Raw genomic sequence first — 19593 nt, 5'->3', positions numbered from 1 at the left:
TAAATTCAAAAATGAACTAGAAAATGCTTTTGTAAAAAAGTGCATGTCTCCCCCAATGCAAAGTCCTTTACGCAAGAAGTCAATAGGGGTCAGGAGCGAAAGTCAAAGAGACACTGATGGTTGGCTGCAATAGGGATCATCTACTTGGCATGTCCAGTCATCCTGCTAAATTTCAACACTCTTGGCATAGTGGTTCAGAAGTCACTGTTCAGGCTCCTGTGACCTTGACCTTTGATCAAGTGACCTCAAAATAAATAGTGGTCATCTAGTCTGCATGTCCAATCATCCTATTAAGTTTCAACATTGTAGGACAAGTGGTTCTCAAGTTATTTCCAAAAAATGATTTTACATGAACAGGCCACTGTGACCTTGACCTTTAATAGACTGACCCTAAAATCAACAGGGGTCATCTACTCTGCATGTTCAATCATCCTATGAAGCTTCAACATTCTGGGTGAAGTGGTTCTCAAGTTATTGATCGGAACTGGTTATCAATGTTCAGGCCTCTGTGACCTTGACCTTTAACGGAGTGACCCCAAAAACAACAGGGGTCATTTACTCTGCATGAACAATCATCCTATGAAGTTTCAACACTCTGGGTCGAGAGGTTCTCAAGTTATTGACTGAAAATGGTTTTCCATGTTCAGGCCCCTGTGGCCTTGACCTTTAACAGAGTGACCCTAAAATCGTTAGGGGTCATCTACTCTGCATGACCAATCATCCTATGAAGTTTCAACATTCTGGGTCAAGTGGTTCTCTAGTTATTGATCGGAAATGGTTTTCAATGTTCAGGCCCCTGTGACCTTGACCTTTGACGGAGTGACCCCAAAATCGTTAGGGGTCATCTACTCTGCATGACCAATCATCCTATGAAGTTTCAACATTCTGGGTCAAGTGGTTCTCAAGTTACTGACCGTAAATGGTTTTCAACGTTCAGGCTCCTGTGACCTTGACCTTTAATGGAGTGACCCCAATATCGATAGGGGTCATCTACTTTGCATGTACAATCATCCTATGAAGTTTCAACATTCTGGGTCAAGTGGTTCTCTAGTTATTGATCGGAAATGGTTTTCCATGTTCAGGCCCCTGTGACCTTGACCTTTGATGGAGTAACCCCAAAATCAATAGGGGTCATCTAATCATCATGACCAATCATCCTATGAAGTTTCAACATTCTGGGTCAAGTGGTTCTCTAGTTATTGATCGGAAATGGTTTTCAATGTTCAGGCCCCTTGTGACCTTGACCTTTGACGGAGTGACCCCAAAATCAATAGGTCTCATCTACTCTTCATGACCAATCATCCTATGAAGTTTCAACATTCTGGGTCAAGTGGTTCTCTAGTTATAGATCGGAAATGGTTTTCAATGTTCAGGCCCCTGTGACCTTGACCTTTGACCCCAAAATCAATAGGGGTCATCTACTCATCATGGCCAATCATCCTATGAAGTTTCAATATCCTGGGTCAAGTGGTTCTCTAGTTATCGATCGGAAATGGTTTTCAATGTTCAGGCCCCTGTGACCTTGACCTTTGACGGAGTGACCTCAAAAACAATAGGGGTCGTCTACTCCAGCAGCCCTACAACCCTATGAAGTTTGAAGGTTCTAGGTCAAATGGTTCTCCAGGTTATGCTAGGAAATGAAGTGTGACGTACGGACGGACGGAAGGACGGACGGACAGGGCAAAAACAATATGTCTCCTGGGGGAGACATAATTACAGTGAAAATATTCATCCCTGGTAAGACCCTGGCATGAAAGAGCAAGCAGAGTGGAACCATTTGAGCAAACTTGGCAAAATACATTTCACCAAGTTCAGCTGACGTCAATCAAGATATTTACGTGTAGAAGTCATTAAAAAGCTTTTTTTGTTTGAAGCTCTTATTGCCCCTAAACAAAGTCATGCAGAACCACTTAAAAAACCCTAAATAAAGGTCCTTCCAATTATGAAACCAAAGTTTTGCAAGCTCCATCAAGCAGTTCATACAAAGATTATACTTCTATTTCTAGCTGTGGCGGCCCTCTTGCCCACAAGAGATATCTATACAAGGATGCTACAGATCAAGTTTAGTGAAGATCAATTTAGTGGTTCAGGAGAAAAAGTCTGTCATTTAAGGTTTTCTCTCTATTTTCAGCTTCAGCAACCAGGGGCCTAGCAAAGCCAATTGCACAAACTTGAGAGTCAATACAAGGATATTACACAAAACAAGCTTATTCAATAAAGTTTTTTTCTACTTGTTCTAATACTCCATCTTTTTCCATCGATTTTTCAGTGGAAAACGGTGGCAGATTTACAGAAGGGTAGGTGACTTTCAAACTCTGATGGTGGAGGAAGACCCCCAGGTTCCCCTCTGTGCATTATTTCATTACAAGCGGACACCTGGATAGGACCACCAACCTTCCATAAGCCAGCTGTATGGCTTCCCCACACGAAGAATTCAAAGCCCAAAGTGAGGCTCGAACCAACATCAGTGAGGGGCAAGTGATGTGAAGCAACCTTAACATCGCGGCCATGGAGGCCCCAGATTCAAGAAATGTGGAGTGATACAATGTTTTTCAAATATTTTAGTTATTATTGGTAACGGCGAAAGTGATCTATAGTATGCATGTCAATTAAAGCTAATGACTGAACTGAAATCTTGAACCACATTGTCTGACCTTGACCTTTGAAACAGGGCTGTTAGTGTTTCGCACAAGACATAAAAATTACTACAGCAAAAGAAATTCAATACAAATTTATTTATAATCACCGATATAAATCAATAACAACTGTTGTATAGTCAAGACAGTGAAAAAAGTAATAATACAACCTATAATAACTCACTATGTCTAAATATAAATCATATCATTTCAACACTGCTGCAGGATAAAATGTTCAAGAATTTATAGCTAAAAATTGTGGAAAACAAATTTAATGCAAAGCAAAAACATATTCAACTTTGTATGTATTCAGAAAGACTTTCGCAAAATTTACAATATAAAGGCATAAATACTGCTTAACCAGTGGACTACAATAAAAAATGTGCAGTGAACTTACACGATTTATAAAGTATAAAATCATAAATAATAATATGGGAATATATGTACTTCAATTCGAAAACAACTACTGAAAAATAAAACAAATTTTTAAAAAAAATATGAAGCCATGAACTAACTACCAAATGAACAATACTGAAGAGAGACTACATAGTTTGTTTGTATATAAGTTTATTTATAGTCGCCACAGGTAACTCATATGGGCAATTCCTCAAGAAGAAGTGGGAGGATAGTGCAAGAAAAGAAGTCGCTTCAATTCCAGAACCTTCCCTGGTTCTTTAGCATGCCAGGTGTAAAGCATCCATACACAGAACACTTATCCCAATGTTAGTAATTTTAGTTGGAGAAGCAGGGCCTCGAACTCATGACCCCTGATTTCGTAGTCAAACAGTGTTACCACTGCGTCCACTTTATAAAAAGACTACATAAGAGACCAAACAATTTTTGGTATTTCTTCTGAACATCATGCAAAAAAGTTCCAACATTTCAGTTAATGATGGAAGTTCATATTACACTCCATTGTCACATATGGAATAAAAACTGATGCACATATTTTAGTTGAAATAGAAAACAGAACAAAAAATTGTTCAAATCAAATCAATGCAAAGGAATTATGTTGGTAAGGAAAATTAAATTATATATATATAACTTAAGGAAGCATTATCTGACTTATATCTTTGTATCAGTCTTCACAAAAATCTCTTTTACATCTTCATTAAGTGACAGCAGGGTTTACCTTCTGAAACCAAGACAGAATTTACCATATGTGAGCTTTAACACTAGAGTTCACTGTACGGAGGTGGTCTTAGCACAGGATTGACGATATGTGAGCTTTAACACTAGTGTTCACTGTACGGAGGTGGTCTTAGCACAGGTTTGACCATATGTGAGCTTTAACACTAGTGTTCACTGTACGGAGGTGGTCTTAGCACAGGTTTGACCATATGTGAGCTTTAACACTAGTGTTCACTGTACGGAGGTGGTCTTAGCACAGGTTTGACCATATGTGAGCTTTAACACTAGTGTTCACTGTACGGAGGTGGTCTTAGCACAGGTTTGACCATATGTGAGCTTTAACACTAGTGTTCTCTGTACGGAGGTGGTCTTAGCATAGGATTGACGGTATGTGAGCTTTAGAACACTGGTGTTCTCTGTAGCACAGGTTTGACTGTATGTGAGCTTCAGAACACTGGTGTTCTCTGTATGGAGGTGGTCTTAGCACAGGTTTGACTGTATGTGAGCTTAAGAACACTGGTATTCTCTGACAAATGGTGGTCTTAGCACAGGTTTAAATGTATGTGAGCTTTAGAACACTGGTGTTCACTGTATGGAGGTGGTCTTAGCACAGGATTGACTGTATGTGAGCTTTCGAACACTGGTGTTCACTGTATGGAGGTGGTCTTAGCACAGGTTAGACTGTATGTGAGCTTTCGAACACTGGTGTTCACTGTATGGAGGTGGTCTTAGCACAGGATTGACTGTATGTGAGCTTTAGAACACTGGTGTTCACTGTATGGAGGTGGTCTAAGCACAGGTTAGACTGTATGTGAGCTTTCGAACACTGGTGTTCACTGTATGGAGGTGGTCTTAGCACAGGTTTGACTGTATGTGAGCTTTAGAACACTGGTGTTCACTGTATGGAGGTGGTCTTAGCACAGGTTTGACTGTATGTGAGCTTTAGAACACTGGTGTTCACTGTATGGAGGTGGTCTTAGCACAGGTTTGACTGTATGTGAGCTTTAGAACACTGGTGTTCACTGTACAGAGGTTGTCTTAGCACAGGTTTGACTGTATGTGAGCTTTAGAACACTGGTGTTCACTGTATGGAGGTGGTCTTAGCACAGGTTTGACTGTATGTGAGCTTTAGAACACTGGTGTTCACTGTACAGAGGTGGTCTTAGCACAGATTTGACTGTATGTGAGCTTTAGAACACTGGTGTTCACTGTACAGAGGTGGTCTTAGCACAGGTTTGACTGTATGTGAGCTATAGAACACTGGTGTTCATTGTACAGAGGTGGTTTAAGCACAGGTTTGACTTTATGTGAGCTTTAGAACACTAATGTTCTCTGTACAGAGGTGGTCTTAGCACAGGTTTGACTGTATGTGAGCTATAGAACACTGGTGTTCACTGTATGGAGGTGGTCTTAGCACAGGTTTGACTGTATGTGAGCTTTAGAACACTGGTGTTCACTGTACAGAGGTTGTCTTAGCACAGATTTGACTGTATGTGAGCTTTAGAACACTGGTGTTCTCTGTCCAGAGGTGGTCTTAGCACAGGATTGACTGAATGTGAGCTTTACAACACTGGTGTTTACTATACAGAAGTTGTACAATACTGTATAGTTTAAAATATCCTCCTAATTTCAGACCCGGTCATACAAAGTATAGTGTTATAAACACGCCTTATACCTTATAAATCAGTCAGTTTTTATGAGCAACATGACATTTTGTGTGGCATCTCATTGACAAATAGTACCAGATACAAATTGTTTCAGTCTATAAATAGAATACTTTCTATCATGTCCGACTGCAAAAAAACAGTTTTTTGTCATGAGGTGTAGGATCAAAATGGCCATTGCTAAAAATAATAGGTCATGACCGAAAACAAAACGGGTTTGCAGAATGACCCAGCTAATGACCAGATATTCAAATCATCCATATGTAACAAACACTTACCAAAAACAGTAGCATAGTACTAGGACATTACAGTTTGAATATTATAAAAATAAAATGTGTATAAGACAAGGAATACTTCAAAGGTATTTTTTATCTAACAAATAATATATCCAAAACAGTGATTTGTCATTGAATAAAATCATTGTTGGTGCAGCCCCAGTGATATAATAATACGCTTCTAAACGGCAAACAATGGTTTTATTCAAGAGCAAATCACTGTCTGAGATATTTCATTTGGATTATTACGTACATTCTTGATGACATCCACCAAATATTTGCCTGTTTTCTGTTGGTTTCTTTTCCAGCATGCCGCTACGCCATTTGACACTATGACGTAACAATTGTGACATCAGAAAATTGAATTGTTGTACAATAACACACAATTTTCAGCCTTCTTTGTAAATCATGTTAATGTTAGAACTGTCGTTAAATAAATTGTGCTGCACCTTCTGTTAAAGGGAGATCACTGCTGTTTTTCTCACAACTAAGCAGTACACATTCAAAATGTAGCTGTTAAACTAAAATCTGAAGTTTTAAATGTATAGGTTCAATTAATTAAACAATTACTTTTGGACCACTCTCTTATTATTATGAATAGGGATTTATACTGAAATCACAAGTAATTTTTTTAAAGAACAAGAGCTGTCCGTCAGCTCGACTATTCAAATTGTTGTCCCAGAAGCAGGAATATTACCCTGATGTTAAAATATCTTAGGTTAGACACCGACGCCAGGGTGAGTAGAATATCTTGGACTATTCTTTGAATAGCCGAGCTTAAAATGGTTCTTAAAACAGGACTGAGAAGTGCAAAATCAGCTAAAAATTGCAGTACTGGTCAAAAGGACATCACCTTTAAGCTCCTACTGGACAAGGGAAAAGCATTAAGGGAGTCAAAGCGTGTCCTCCTCGTATTTCTGCCTTACATCCTATTATTCAGCAATGAATGAATGAAAACAGTAACTGCTGAGTCCTAAATTAAAACTAACAGAGTATTCAAGGAATTTTTTCATTTACGTGCACATGACATAGAGGATATTTGTTCACTTAATTGAAATATCTTTCTCAAAGTGAAAATAAGATGATAATATTTTCATATATGGTGCCACAAGTGAAAATTCAAATTTGGTGTCCACAACTGAAAGATTATTTTGACCTTACATGTAAAATAAACAAATTATTTTTCTTTTGATTTGGTTTTTACAAATTATACCAGTTTTACGCTCAAAATTTCACCTGAATTGGGTACCATCATACATAGGGCAATATCACATGCAAACTCATTATGTCACAATATAAGTATTGGGAAAAAGTGAAATAATGTCTTGTTTTTTCCGGCCGCAGCTAAGCCAGTACTGATTTCATCTTTACTTCCTGTTTACTCCTATGTATTTTTCTTCTTTTGCAGGCATACACTGACTAGCCATTTACTTAACTAACAGACCAAGTGCAGACAAAAAATTAAGTCAGAAGTAAAGCAATTATCACACAGGAGGAATAACCATTTCCAGATGAAATAATGTTAATCAAGTATCTTACAGAATGTTATTTCAAAGTCATACAAACAGCTATGAAGACAATCATGTGACTCTAACAACTTGTATCTTCTTCACTGTCATGTAATTTCAACAACTTATAAACATGATGTCATCTTATTCTGTTAGATGTATATTCTACAACTTCAGAACCTGTTAATTATACTGGAGCAGACAACATAGTTCCAAAATCTTGGTTTAAGCAAATCATGAAAAAATGTGAACTCATTTAAGTCTGTGAGAAGACCATGTTAAGCTCTTTTAAAATTCTAAACGTTAACTCCACATACGAAACCAAGTCTTCAGCACCAACCAGCTCTCTAACAGACCATTCTTTTGGTCTAAATATTAAGTTAGAGGATCTACTCACACGTATCAGTAATACAACTGATATCAACATAAACAATATCACCGAGGACCTTCTAAAATCATCTCTATGGCCGTCACTACAACCGCACAAGTGGCAGGAAAAAGCGGAAAAAATTCTACAACAACCAGAATACATTGTGATGTTGATTCTGTGTGTTTTCGCACTGATTACAAATGTTGTTTCTATTATCGCAGTTTCTCATATTCGACATTCTATGACGACTCATCTTAAACTGATTATAAACTTAGCAGTCTCGGATATCATAATTGTAATCAGTGTTCTCATTCATATACTGAATAAGATTTTCAATTACACAATATCCCCATTGTCACTTGGTATGACGAAGCCAAACTCACGACTGCTCAATTCCTGTTTTTTCGCTAGTATTAATTCACTAAATATTATGTCATTTCTAATAGTGTTACTAAATTTACTGGCCATGGCACTGGATCATTACATCGCAATAATGAAACCACTGCGATATCCTTACATCATGTCAAAACGGAACGGATATATTTTAATTGCTGCCATGTGGTTTTTAGCTGCTCTCGGAGGATTTTCTAACTTCATAATTGGAACAATTGGGTTTCGTTCACAGACGGTTTTTAACATTTGTGAATACATCATGTACGACAGTTATCATGCGGAATTTTTGACACTTGGAGTAACAATTATCTGTTTATTTGCAATTACATTTATATATACGCGTATTTTCTTTGAGGTGAGACGAATACAGGCGAGGATGCCCACAATGCCAAACTTTACTTTACATAATAAAAAAGCACTGGTAACTACCCTTGTAATAATTGGAACATTTATAATATGTTGGTTACCAAATTGTCTTTTTCAATTAACGATGATTGTCGAAATTCACCTCAATAAGAAAACTGTGTATAAACTTTTTAGCACATTTTCGCTTGTTAGCAAATATTTGTACATCTTACAGCTTGCAAACTGTCTCCTTGACCCCATTATATATGCCGTGAGACTGAAAATTGTGAAAAAAGGGTATCTTAATTTTCTAAAACATCTCAGGACAAAATATAGCGAAACGAAATCCTTTGTTCTCGAAGTGAACATATTTCGAACACAAACACAAACGTTGAGACAAAGAACATCTACAAGAGTGCCAACAGAAACGTTCGACCTTAAATTGGAACCTACGCATCAGATAAACAATAACATTCAACACGCAGATTCTGAAAGTCAGCAGTGCTGTAAGCCATCAGATGAAAGTGAAGTTAATGATAGTGAACTGGTTCCTATTGTTACATATCAAGAGTATAGTGCCACAGAAACAGACCTGGAACAAAATACAATGTATCAGGAATATATTCCCATGGTAACAATACATAGAACAGCCAACTGTGATCTGGAAAATGAAAATACATCAGTATTATGAAACTAGTACAATTCTTGAGGGGAACAGTGAATAGCTGTAACTATATGTATGTTGTTGGAATTAATATAGTTGAAATTAAAGAAAAAATTACTGCTATGAATTAGCTGACCTTGTGTGAATATATGCTATGTTTTCAGGTAACAAAACAGTTAACTCCAGTGACAGGGTCCTTAAGAACTCGCATGAAATTGTCTACCTCTCTATATGGCATCTTTCAAGGGAGGTAATTTTGCTCTGCAAATAATTCATTGATTGTTTTATATAAGATAATATCGAAGGCCAAATCTACTTTTTTTGGCAACCTTAGTATTTTTAACCATTATTCTGGTATTTTTCAAGAAAAATATTCATGATTTATTTATTCTATTTATATAGTAATTAAATCAATTAAAGGAAAACAGGAAGAGGCCATTTTGTTCAACTTAGTCTTAATTCTATGGTACTAACTATAAGTCTCGAAAACTTATGACAAATCATCCAGTCAAACTGGACCATCATACTCTAATTTTCTTATCTTTTCCATTGTAAAAAGAAGTAACATCAACAGGAGCTGTCACAGGAGACAGCGCCCTCGACTATTTCGATGCTGGATAGTGAAACTGGGCACATCTGATGAAACTAGAGCTGTCACTGGAGTGTTTTATGACTCCAATTGTGGATGAAGATATTGCACAACAGCCTGAGTCTATGTCAAAAATATCAACTTAAAGTAATAAGAGAGGTAAAGATAAAATGTACCGAAACACTATATAAGTATATCCTAAGCAAAAAGGGGCATAATTCATTAAATATTGGTGCCAGAGTTATACAGCTTGTGTCATATAGTGTGGGTGATGATGTTGAACAACTATTTTAAGTTTGAATCAAATCCATTCAGTAATAACAGAGACAGGGTGAAAGTGCATCAAAACTTTAACCTAAAATTCTAAGTAAAAAGGGGGAATAATTAATGAAAAACTGGTGCCAGAGTTATGCACCCTGCATCATATGGTGTGGGTGATGATGTTGAACAACTATTTTAAGTTTGAATCAAATCCATTCAGTAATAACAGAGACAGAGTGAAAGTGCATCAAAACTTTAACCTAAAATTCTAAGTAAAAAGGGGAAATAATTCATGAAAAATTGGTCCCAGAGTTATGCACCTTGTGTCATATGATAAAGGTAATGATGTTGAACAATTGTTTAAGTTTGAATCAGATCCGTTCAGTAATAACAGAGATAGAGTGAAAGTGCATAACACTTTAACCTGAAATTCTAAGTAAAAAGGGGAATTATTCATGAAAAATTGTGCCAGAGTTATGCATCTTGTGTCATATGATGTGGGTGATGACGCTGTACAACTATTTTAAGTTTGACTCAAATCCATTCAGTAATAACAGAGGTAGAGTGAAAGTGCACCAAAACTTTAACCTGAAATTCTAAGTAAAAAGGGGGGATAATTTATGAAAAAATGGTGCCAGAGTTATGCACCTTGTGTCATATGATGTGGGTGATGATGTTGAACAACTATTTTAGGTTTGAATCAAATCCATTCAGTAATAATAGAGATAGAGTGAAAGTGCATCAAAACTTTAACCTGAAAATCTAAGTGAAAAGGGGGATAATTCATGAAATATTGGTGCCAGAGTTATGGCCCTTCTGTCAGATGATGTGGATGATGATGAGGAATAAGTATTTCAAGTTTGAATCAAATCCATCAAGTAATTACAGAGATAAGTTGAAAAAAGAGAAAGTGCACCAAAACTTTAACCAAGGTGGGGACGCGGAAAGACGCCGACCCCGACGCCGGGGCAAGTAGGATAGCTCTCCATATACTTCGTATAGTCCAGCTAAAAACAGAAGAGGAATGTGACATTTATGGCAATTTTCAGGAGTTATACTAGCATGTATATATATATGCAGGTCAGGCTTAGAGCAAAAGTATTAAAACTGCACAACCACATCAACAAAAGTAAATCATGTCAACAGAAATGTTTCTACAATGATCTGTCGTAAAAGGTCTTATTCTTAATTGGGATTGGGGTTACTGGCTCATGCTCACAGGTGGTACCGGTTTATTTTGTACTCTTGGGGAAATTAGCTGGGTCTGAGCTCCTGAGAGATTCTACTGAGTGTTGTTAAGGAACCTCATTTAACTGACCTTTCTGCTAAAGCCTAGGGTATTCAGGCTTGCCTTTCTATATTCTAATAATTGTCCACACAGTAGGAAAAAAACACAATGTAACTGTTTTTCATGTTTAATTTGAGTTTTCCATTTAGATAAAAAAAATCTCAAGAAAGTTCTAACAAAGTTCCAATGAATAATAAATCTCCAATGTTAAGAGGTTACAACAAATACACATAAATCCTGTATTTAAATGACAAAGTTAAAAATGTTCTTTCAATTTTAAATTGACAGACTCAATGTAAGTCAAGGATATGCCTCTTTATTTCTGGCAAGAAATGCCAGGAACTTTCAGAACATCTTTTCACCTTTTTGTCTAAAACTTGACTCCATGAATCTTAAATTATGCAAGATCAAGATTTGCAATAACTTAACTAATGAAAAGAAATATTCTTTTATCAATAGCCAATCAAATTTAGTCTTGAAAGGGCCTGGATGACTTTCGCACATCTAAAGACATAAACTGAAACCATTATTAAATATGCAAATAACATCTAAATGACAACAAGCCTATTAAGTACAGGTTATAAGTTGAATACAGCAGTTTTCAGATATTAATTCCAAGCTAGCATTAGCTTTACAGTTTGCCATTAAATTTAATACATACAGTTGATGTGACAACTGTAAAATATAATGGCCAGATTTGAATGAAATGGAGCAATTTCACTGACAGAGCAACTTGGCGGAACTGTAAAGATACCTGGTAATAGTCATACTGTATCTTTATATTTGAATTTAAACTAGAAGAATATTTGAAAGCACTTACTGATGATAACAAATACATATTTGTTTTATCTAGATTTAAAAATTCATCACAATCATAATCTTTTCATAGAAACTGGAAGATGCAATGATACTCCGCAAAAACAGAGACTCTGTAAATTGTGTAATATGAATACCATTGAAAATGAGAACCACTTTTTATTAGTCTGGCCGATGCACCATGACTTAAGGAGTAAACATTTTAAGAAATATAATTGCCTCTGGCCAAATATCATTAAATTTGAACAAGAGGGCCATGATGGCCCTATATCGCTCACCTGTTATCATTGCACTTGAGGACAAGAAGGTCCTCAGTAAAAATATTTATGTCCAAGGGACAGGAACAACAAAGGGAAAAAATTTAACCAAAAAGAAAAAACAATTCTTACAAGGTACAGATATGTCAAAATGCACCTAAAAATTGGAGGTACCATCCATGTTGTACCACAGAAAAGTGGTCTCGGTTTTTCCCTACGGCCAATAATAAAAAAATTACTAAAAATAAGCTATTTATAGTAACGTAAAAGGGAAGTAATTAAAAAAAATTATTGTAAGTGAACAAAAGAAGGATCCGCCAAATAAATCTGTTGACATAAATGAAATTTCAGATCAGTATCTTCATTAGTTACAGAGATATACACATTTTAATTTGAAATAAAGGGAGGTAATTTGACATAAAATCAGTCCATAGTTATTTACCCTGATTGTCTCAGTCCAACTAATGACAATAATGAAATTTCAAATAAGTCCTATAAGTACTTACTGATATAATTCCATTTTGATTACAATCAGGGGAGGTTATCAGATATAAAATAACTCTGGAACCTACGATTGGATCTGATTTGTCATGGAATCTAAGATTTATTGTTGTTGAAGATATTTTGGAAGTTTGTATCAAATAAAACCATAAATGAAGCCTCTATATGGCTGCAAAAGCCAAAATAGCCAATTTTGGACCTTTAAGGGGCCATAACTCTGGAACCCATGATGGAATTTGGCCAGTTCAAGAAAGGAACCAAGACCTTGTGGTGATACAAGTTGTGTGCAAGTTTGGTTAAAATCAAATCATAAATGAAGCTGCTATTGTGCAGACAAGGTCAAAATAGCTAATTCTGGCCCTTTCAGGGGCCATAACTCTGGAACCCATAATGGGATCTAGCCGGTTCAAGAAAGGAACTGAGATCTTATGGTGACACAAGTTTTGTGCAAGTTTGATTAAATTCAAATCATAAATGAAGCTGCTATTGTGTAGACAAGGTCAAAATAGCCAATTTTGGCCCTTTCAGGGGCCATAACTCTACAACCCATAAAGGAATCTCGCCAGTTCAACAAAGGAACCAAGATCTTATGGTGATAAAAGTTGTGTGCAAGTTTGGTTAAAATAAAATCATAAATGAAGCTGCTATTGTGCAGACAAGGTCAAAATAGCTAATTCTGGCCCTTTAAGGGGCCATAACTCTGGAACCCATAATGGGATCTGGCCAGTTCAAGAAAGGAACCAAGATCTTATGGTGATACAAGTTGTGTGCCAGTTTGGTAAAAATCAAATCATAAATAAAGCTGCTATTGTGCAGACAAGGTCAAAATAGCTAATTTTGGCCCTTTCAGGGGCCATAACTCTGAAACCCATAATGGGATCTGGCCAGTTGAAGAAAGGAACCGAGATCTTATGGTGATACAAGTTGTGTGCAAGTTTGGTTGAAATAAAATCATAAATGAAACCACTATCGTGCAGACAAGAAACTGTTGACGCACGGACGCACAAACGACGGACGAAGGGTGATCACAAAAGCTCACCTTGTCACTATGTGACAGGTGAGCTAAAAATTGATGTCATCAAAATCAAACAAAGAATCGTATTTCTTAGTCCCAATTTACATTCAGTCTGAAGAATATATGTAATATGATGTACATACACCCTGTTGTTAATTTGTCAATTCTAAAATGACTTCAGACTTCAAAAAGATCAGGTAGGACATACACTTCACCTGGTAATCAAACTGGAGACCACTTGATTCATCCTCTTGTACATCACCTACAGAGCTAACTTGGTGGGCTGATTTATACACCAGTCCTTATATAATGGAAAAATAAGAACATATCTATCAATCAGTATGTCATAGCTCAAGTTATCAGGTGCTATTTATAGAGTGTTTGATATCATTAAATAGCTATTAGTCTGTCCACCACTGAAGTTATTATAATTAATGACAACAGTATGGTAACCAGGGAAACAATTCATATAAGAGATGGTAAAAACCTGTCTAATGACAGTATGTTCAACAACATAATACACTTTATATACTAAACTTTAGCAAAATGCTGCAAACTGAAAAAAGTCACAATTTGTATACTGAAGAAGAGCATAAAGATAACTGAAAATTAAAAGAAGGGATCTTTTTTATTTTCTGAGCCAGAAATCAAAACAGTGACAAACAATAATTTCATCCAACCATGCTACAAATTGCAGCCAATTTCACAAACTGTACTTTATTTCTATTACATATCAATCGGTCACATGATTATTCAGAAGACACATCTTAATTCATTTTAAAACCTGGTGCTTTCCATGCTACATCAAAAATATACGTTTGTTTTACTGGAAATTCTACTATAAATGTGACATCTGATTGTTTTCACTTCTTGTGTTATTTCTCAATGGCAGACATGAGTTCTTGTGTTATTTCTCAATGGCAGACATGAGTTCTTGTGTTATTTCTCAATAGCAATCATGAGTTCTTGTGTTATTTCTCAATGGCAATCATGAGTTCTTGTGTTATTTCTCAATGGCAATGATGAGTTCTTGTATTATTTCTCAATGGCAGACATGAGTTCTTGTGTTATTTCTCAATGGCAGACATGAGTTCTTGTGTTATTTCTTAATAGCGATCATGAGTTCTTGTGTTATTTCTCAATGGCAATCATGAGTTCTTGTGTTATTTCTCAATGGCAGACATGAGTTCTTGTATTATTTCTCAATGGCAATGATGAGTTCTTGTATTATTTCTCAACGGCAGACATGAGTTCTTGTGTTATTTCTCAATGGCAGACATGAGTTCTTGTATTATTTCTCAATGGCAGACGTGAGTTCTTGTGTTATTTCTCAACGGCAGACATGAGTCCTGTGTTATTTCTCAATGACCCACAAGTTCTTGACTGTGTTATTTCTCAATGGCAGATAAGTTCCTGTGTTATTTCTCAATGGCAGACATGAATCCTGTGTTATTTCTCAATGGCCCACAAGTTCTTGACTGTGTTATTTCTCAATGGCAGATAAGTTCCTGTGTTATTTCTCAATGGCAGACATGAATCCTGTGTTATTTCTCAATGGCCCACAAGTTCTTGACTGTGTTATTTCTCAATGGCAGATAAGTTCCTGTGTTATTTCTCAATGGCAGACATGAATCCTGTGTTATTTCTCAATGGCCCACAAGTTCTTGACTGTGTTATTTCTCAATGGCAGACATGCTCCATTTCAATAAAATATATTTTTGTCACAAAACATGAAAAAACAACGTAAGTCTTGTTACATGAAGACATACAACCAGAGTAAAACACTTGCAAAGGCATTAATATGTATAAAGCTTTGGTTTACATGTAGAACGTGTGCTGGGTGCAAATAAACTTACTCCAATCATTTGGCTAATGATTCATTAGTGACTGACTGAAAAAATATTTTTCATTGGCTCTGATGATATCAATGTTGTCAGCATGATGTTTATAACATGTATACGAAGCAACATTTCAGTCCTTATAATGACTATTATTACATTTCTAAGACAGAGATTTTAATTCTGCGTGTATTTAATTATTGTAATATCTGTTCTTTTATGTGTTTACGCTGTTACCAAAACCAACCCGACTTCCTCTACACATACACACAGATGTACCCAACTCCACAACAAATACTTCCCATAAAAGATGCTTCATGCTACTTTTCATAAATGCTAATGTTACTTCCCATTAAAATGCTACTTTCCATAAAAATGCTACTTCCCATACAAAATGCTTACAAATACCATTCATACAAATTTCCCTTAATGACACCTATCAAGACTTTTCAAATGATATCTCTATTGATTATATTTGAAATTACTTATTGGCACTGAATAAAAACCAGTGCACAATTAATAGGCCCTGCATGACATTTTTGTTTGTTTGTTTTAAAATTGGTGCTGTTCTTCAACAGGTTGAATAATTTTCATAATGTGTTTTTATTTTCATTACATAATGCAGTGGTAATGCATTCTTTTGCAAGTAACAATTATAAAGCACTGGGTATTCAATTTCTGTTACGAAAACTGTACACAAGTCAAAGGTTTGGTTGCATATTCATCTTGAATTGATGGTGAAACCTACACATACATTTATCTCTATGTGTGCCCTCAAAAAACTGACTTGTTAACTGTCATTTACAGTTAGATACAATGTCTAGCTGTACATTAGTTAATTAACCTTTAGCCTGCTGCCAGTCAGTATTTTTGCCTTTGCGAACAGTGTATTCCAAGATCATGGTCTGCACTGTTTGCTATTCAGTCAGTAAATTTTTAGTTCACGTCTCTACGAATAATAAACGTTACTGCCAAAACTGAATAATGGACGAGTCCATTTTAGAAATTTAGCAGGCTACAGGTTAAGTGCCATGTTTTACTAGTTGCATTACAGGATAAGTAGAGTGTGATTTATAGATCACTTTGATCAACAATATTGCCAACAACAAGGTCACAAAGTTGCATAACATAATAATATTTGGTCAAACTGTCCACAGCCTTTCAGCTATAAATAAACAAGAGGACCATGATGGTCCTGAATCGCTCACCTATCCCCATATGACCCAGTGTTGAACTGAGTATGACGTCGTTATTTCTATTATTTGACATAGTGACCTAGTTTTTGAGCACATGTGACCTAGATATCATCAAGATAAAAAATTCTGACCAATTTTCATGAAGATTCATTGAAAAATATGGCCTCTAGAGAGGTCACAAGGTTTTTCTATTATTTGACCTAATGACCTAGTTTTTGAAGGCACGTGACCCACTTATAAACTTGACCTAGATATCATCAAGGTGAACATTCTCACCAATTTTCATGAAGATCCCGTGAAAAATATGGCCTCTAGAGAGGTCACAAGGTTTTTCTATTTTTCGACCTACTGATCTAGTTTTTGACCGCACATGACCCAATTTCGAACCTGACCTAAATATCATCAAGCTGAACATTCTCAACAATTTTCATGAAGATCCATTGAGAAATATGGCCTCTAGAGAGGTCACAAGGTTTTTCTATTTTTAGACCTACTGGCCTTGTTTTTGACCCCACGTGACCCAGTTTCGAACTTGACCTAGATATCATCAAGGTGAACATTCTGACCAATATTCATGAAGATCTCATGAAAAATATGGCCTCTGGAGAGGTCACAAGGTTTTTCCATTTTTAGATCTACTGACCTAGTTTTTAACCCCACGTGACCCAGTTTCGAACTTGACCTAGATATCATCAAGATGAACATTCTGACCAATTTTCATGAAGATCCATTGAGAAATATGGCCTCTAGAGAGGTCACAAGGTTTTTCTATTTTTAGACCTACTGACCTAGTTTTTGACCCCACATGACCCAGTTTCGAACCTGACCTAGATATCATCAAGGTGAACATTCTGACCAATATTCATGAAGATCTCATGAAAAATATGGCCTCTAGAGAGGTCACAAGGTTTTTCTATTTTTAGATCTACTGACCTAGTTTTTAACCCCACGTGACCCAGTTTCGAACTTGACCTAGATATCATCAAGGTGAACATTCTGATTAATTTTCATGAAGATCCATTGAGAAATATGGCCTCTAGAGAGGTCACAAGGTTTTTCTATTTTTAAACCTAATGACCTAGTTTTTGACCCCACGTGACCCAGTTTCGAACTTGACCTAGATATCATCAAGGTGAACATTCTGACCAATTTTCGTGAAGATCTTGTGAAATATATGGCTTCTAGAGAGGTCACAAGGTTTTCCTATTTTTAGACCTAATGACCTAGTTTTTGACTGCACGTGACCCAGTTTCGAACTTGACCTAGATATCATCAAGGGGAACATTCTGACCAATTTTCATAAAGATCCCATGAAAAACGTGACCTCTAGAGTGGTCACAAGCAAAAGTTTACGCACGCACGCACGGACGGACGCACGCACGCACGGACGACGGACGCTGCGCGATCACAAAAGCTCACCTTGTCACTTTGTGACAGGTGAGCTAAAAACAAAAAACAACAGTATGTTTGGCAGTATATTCAAGCATGCTTTCATATTTCTATAATATTTCATTAACGCCAACAGTTGTCATTTTTATAGTCAATGTCATAACTCACAACAAGGTCATAGATTGGTTTCATTTGGTTATACCATAAACACTGGTAACTGACCTTACCTTTATATTTATAGTGAGATATGACATTCAGAAATGACAGGGAGTCTTAAAATAAGAACAGAGACATGAATTCAAATTCAGCTTGAATGTGTTCTCTTCAATTATTATTCTCTCTTGCAAGTTATTTCAAACTGGCCTGAGGACTTACTGATTTCAACTGATAGAAAATATGTGAATTTACATTTTCTATTTTAACAAAACGTAATTAAATTTGAGGACTATAAGCCAATATTTTAAGTAAAGACACTATAATTGGAAAAGCTAATTAAAAATTCACTCCCCCTGTGAAAAAAATCATTGACGGCAAAGGACACCATGAATGTTTATCAATTAAACTTATCTGCAATTAATTAGTTTGGCACATCGAGATGAATGAAATTTCCAATCCTAGCCCTCTAGGCTACTTTGATCTGAGATTCAATAAGGTCAAATAAAATTAGAACAAAATTTCAATAATATAAAATCATTCTTTAATGAGTGCACGATGCTTAAGGAAAAGAAGAACAAGAGCTGTTTGAAAACACATACACCCCCATGATGGCATGTCTATGGTAAGTAGGTAATACATACTTCTCTATGCTGTGACTTTGACTTTTGACCGGCTTTTAACTTTCAAACATCCCATTTTCACTTTTAAGGCAATTACTGTTTACGTCAGAAAATCCCCAAGTACAGAAATAAAACTATTACAAATATCATACAAATTATTTCACTATACAGAAAATACAGCAGAGTAATGCTCTATTAAAACAAACTTTAACAATGTATCTAAGAAAGCCTGTGTTTTTGAACGAACCATGGAAGACATCAAAATGTCTGCATCAATTTGTGTCAGATTGATAAAGATACTACTCACTTAATCAGACCCTTCAAGAACTGAATGACTGAATTACACACATACTTACAAATTAAATTGATGATATTAACACAAACTAGAGCTATCACTGAATGTAATTTAAACTTCAGCAATAACAATAATGTCAGTATCAAAAAGACCCTTATTCTGAAAAAAAAAAAACGTACTGATCCTGAAAACAAAAACATTCCATGCATATCTACACTTCATGGTGATCATGAGTAAAAGTAGTACACACAAGATTTCTTTTGCAATTTCTGGACCAAGGTTGTGAATGATCAAGCGTATACACCAGATCTTTTTGCAATTTCAAGACCAAGCATATGGTGATACTATATACCCTTTTTCACATGTGGTAGGGCGTTGGGAGTGGG

General features: G+C 36.1%; 1 protein-coding gene and 1 long non-coding RNA gene across 2 annotated transcripts in view; both read right to left on the bottom strand.

The window, feature by feature from the left end:
- The window catches only part of LOC123532148 (DNA mismatch repair protein Mlh1-like), a 260143-nt gene that overhangs the window by 206293 nt on the left and 34257 nt on the right, over positions 1-19593 (bottom strand). The window lies entirely within an intron of this gene.
- LOC128546980 (uncharacterized) lies at positions 11239-19593 on the bottom strand. The gene is made up of 2 exons (XR_008366245.1): positions 16879-19593; positions 11239-16848 (listed from the first exon to the last, which is right to left on the bottom strand). It is a non-coding gene; the product is annotated as an uncharacterized LOC128546980 (long non-coding RNA).

This window comes from Mercenaria mercenaria, chromosome 11 (genome assembly GCF_021730395.1).
Source record: "Mercenaria mercenaria strain notata chromosome 11, MADL_Memer_1, whole genome shotgun sequence".
NCBI lineage: Eukaryota > Metazoa > Mollusca > Bivalvia > Venerida > Veneridae > Mercenaria > Mercenaria mercenaria.
This window is presented reverse-complemented; position numbering and strand designations above follow the sequence as displayed.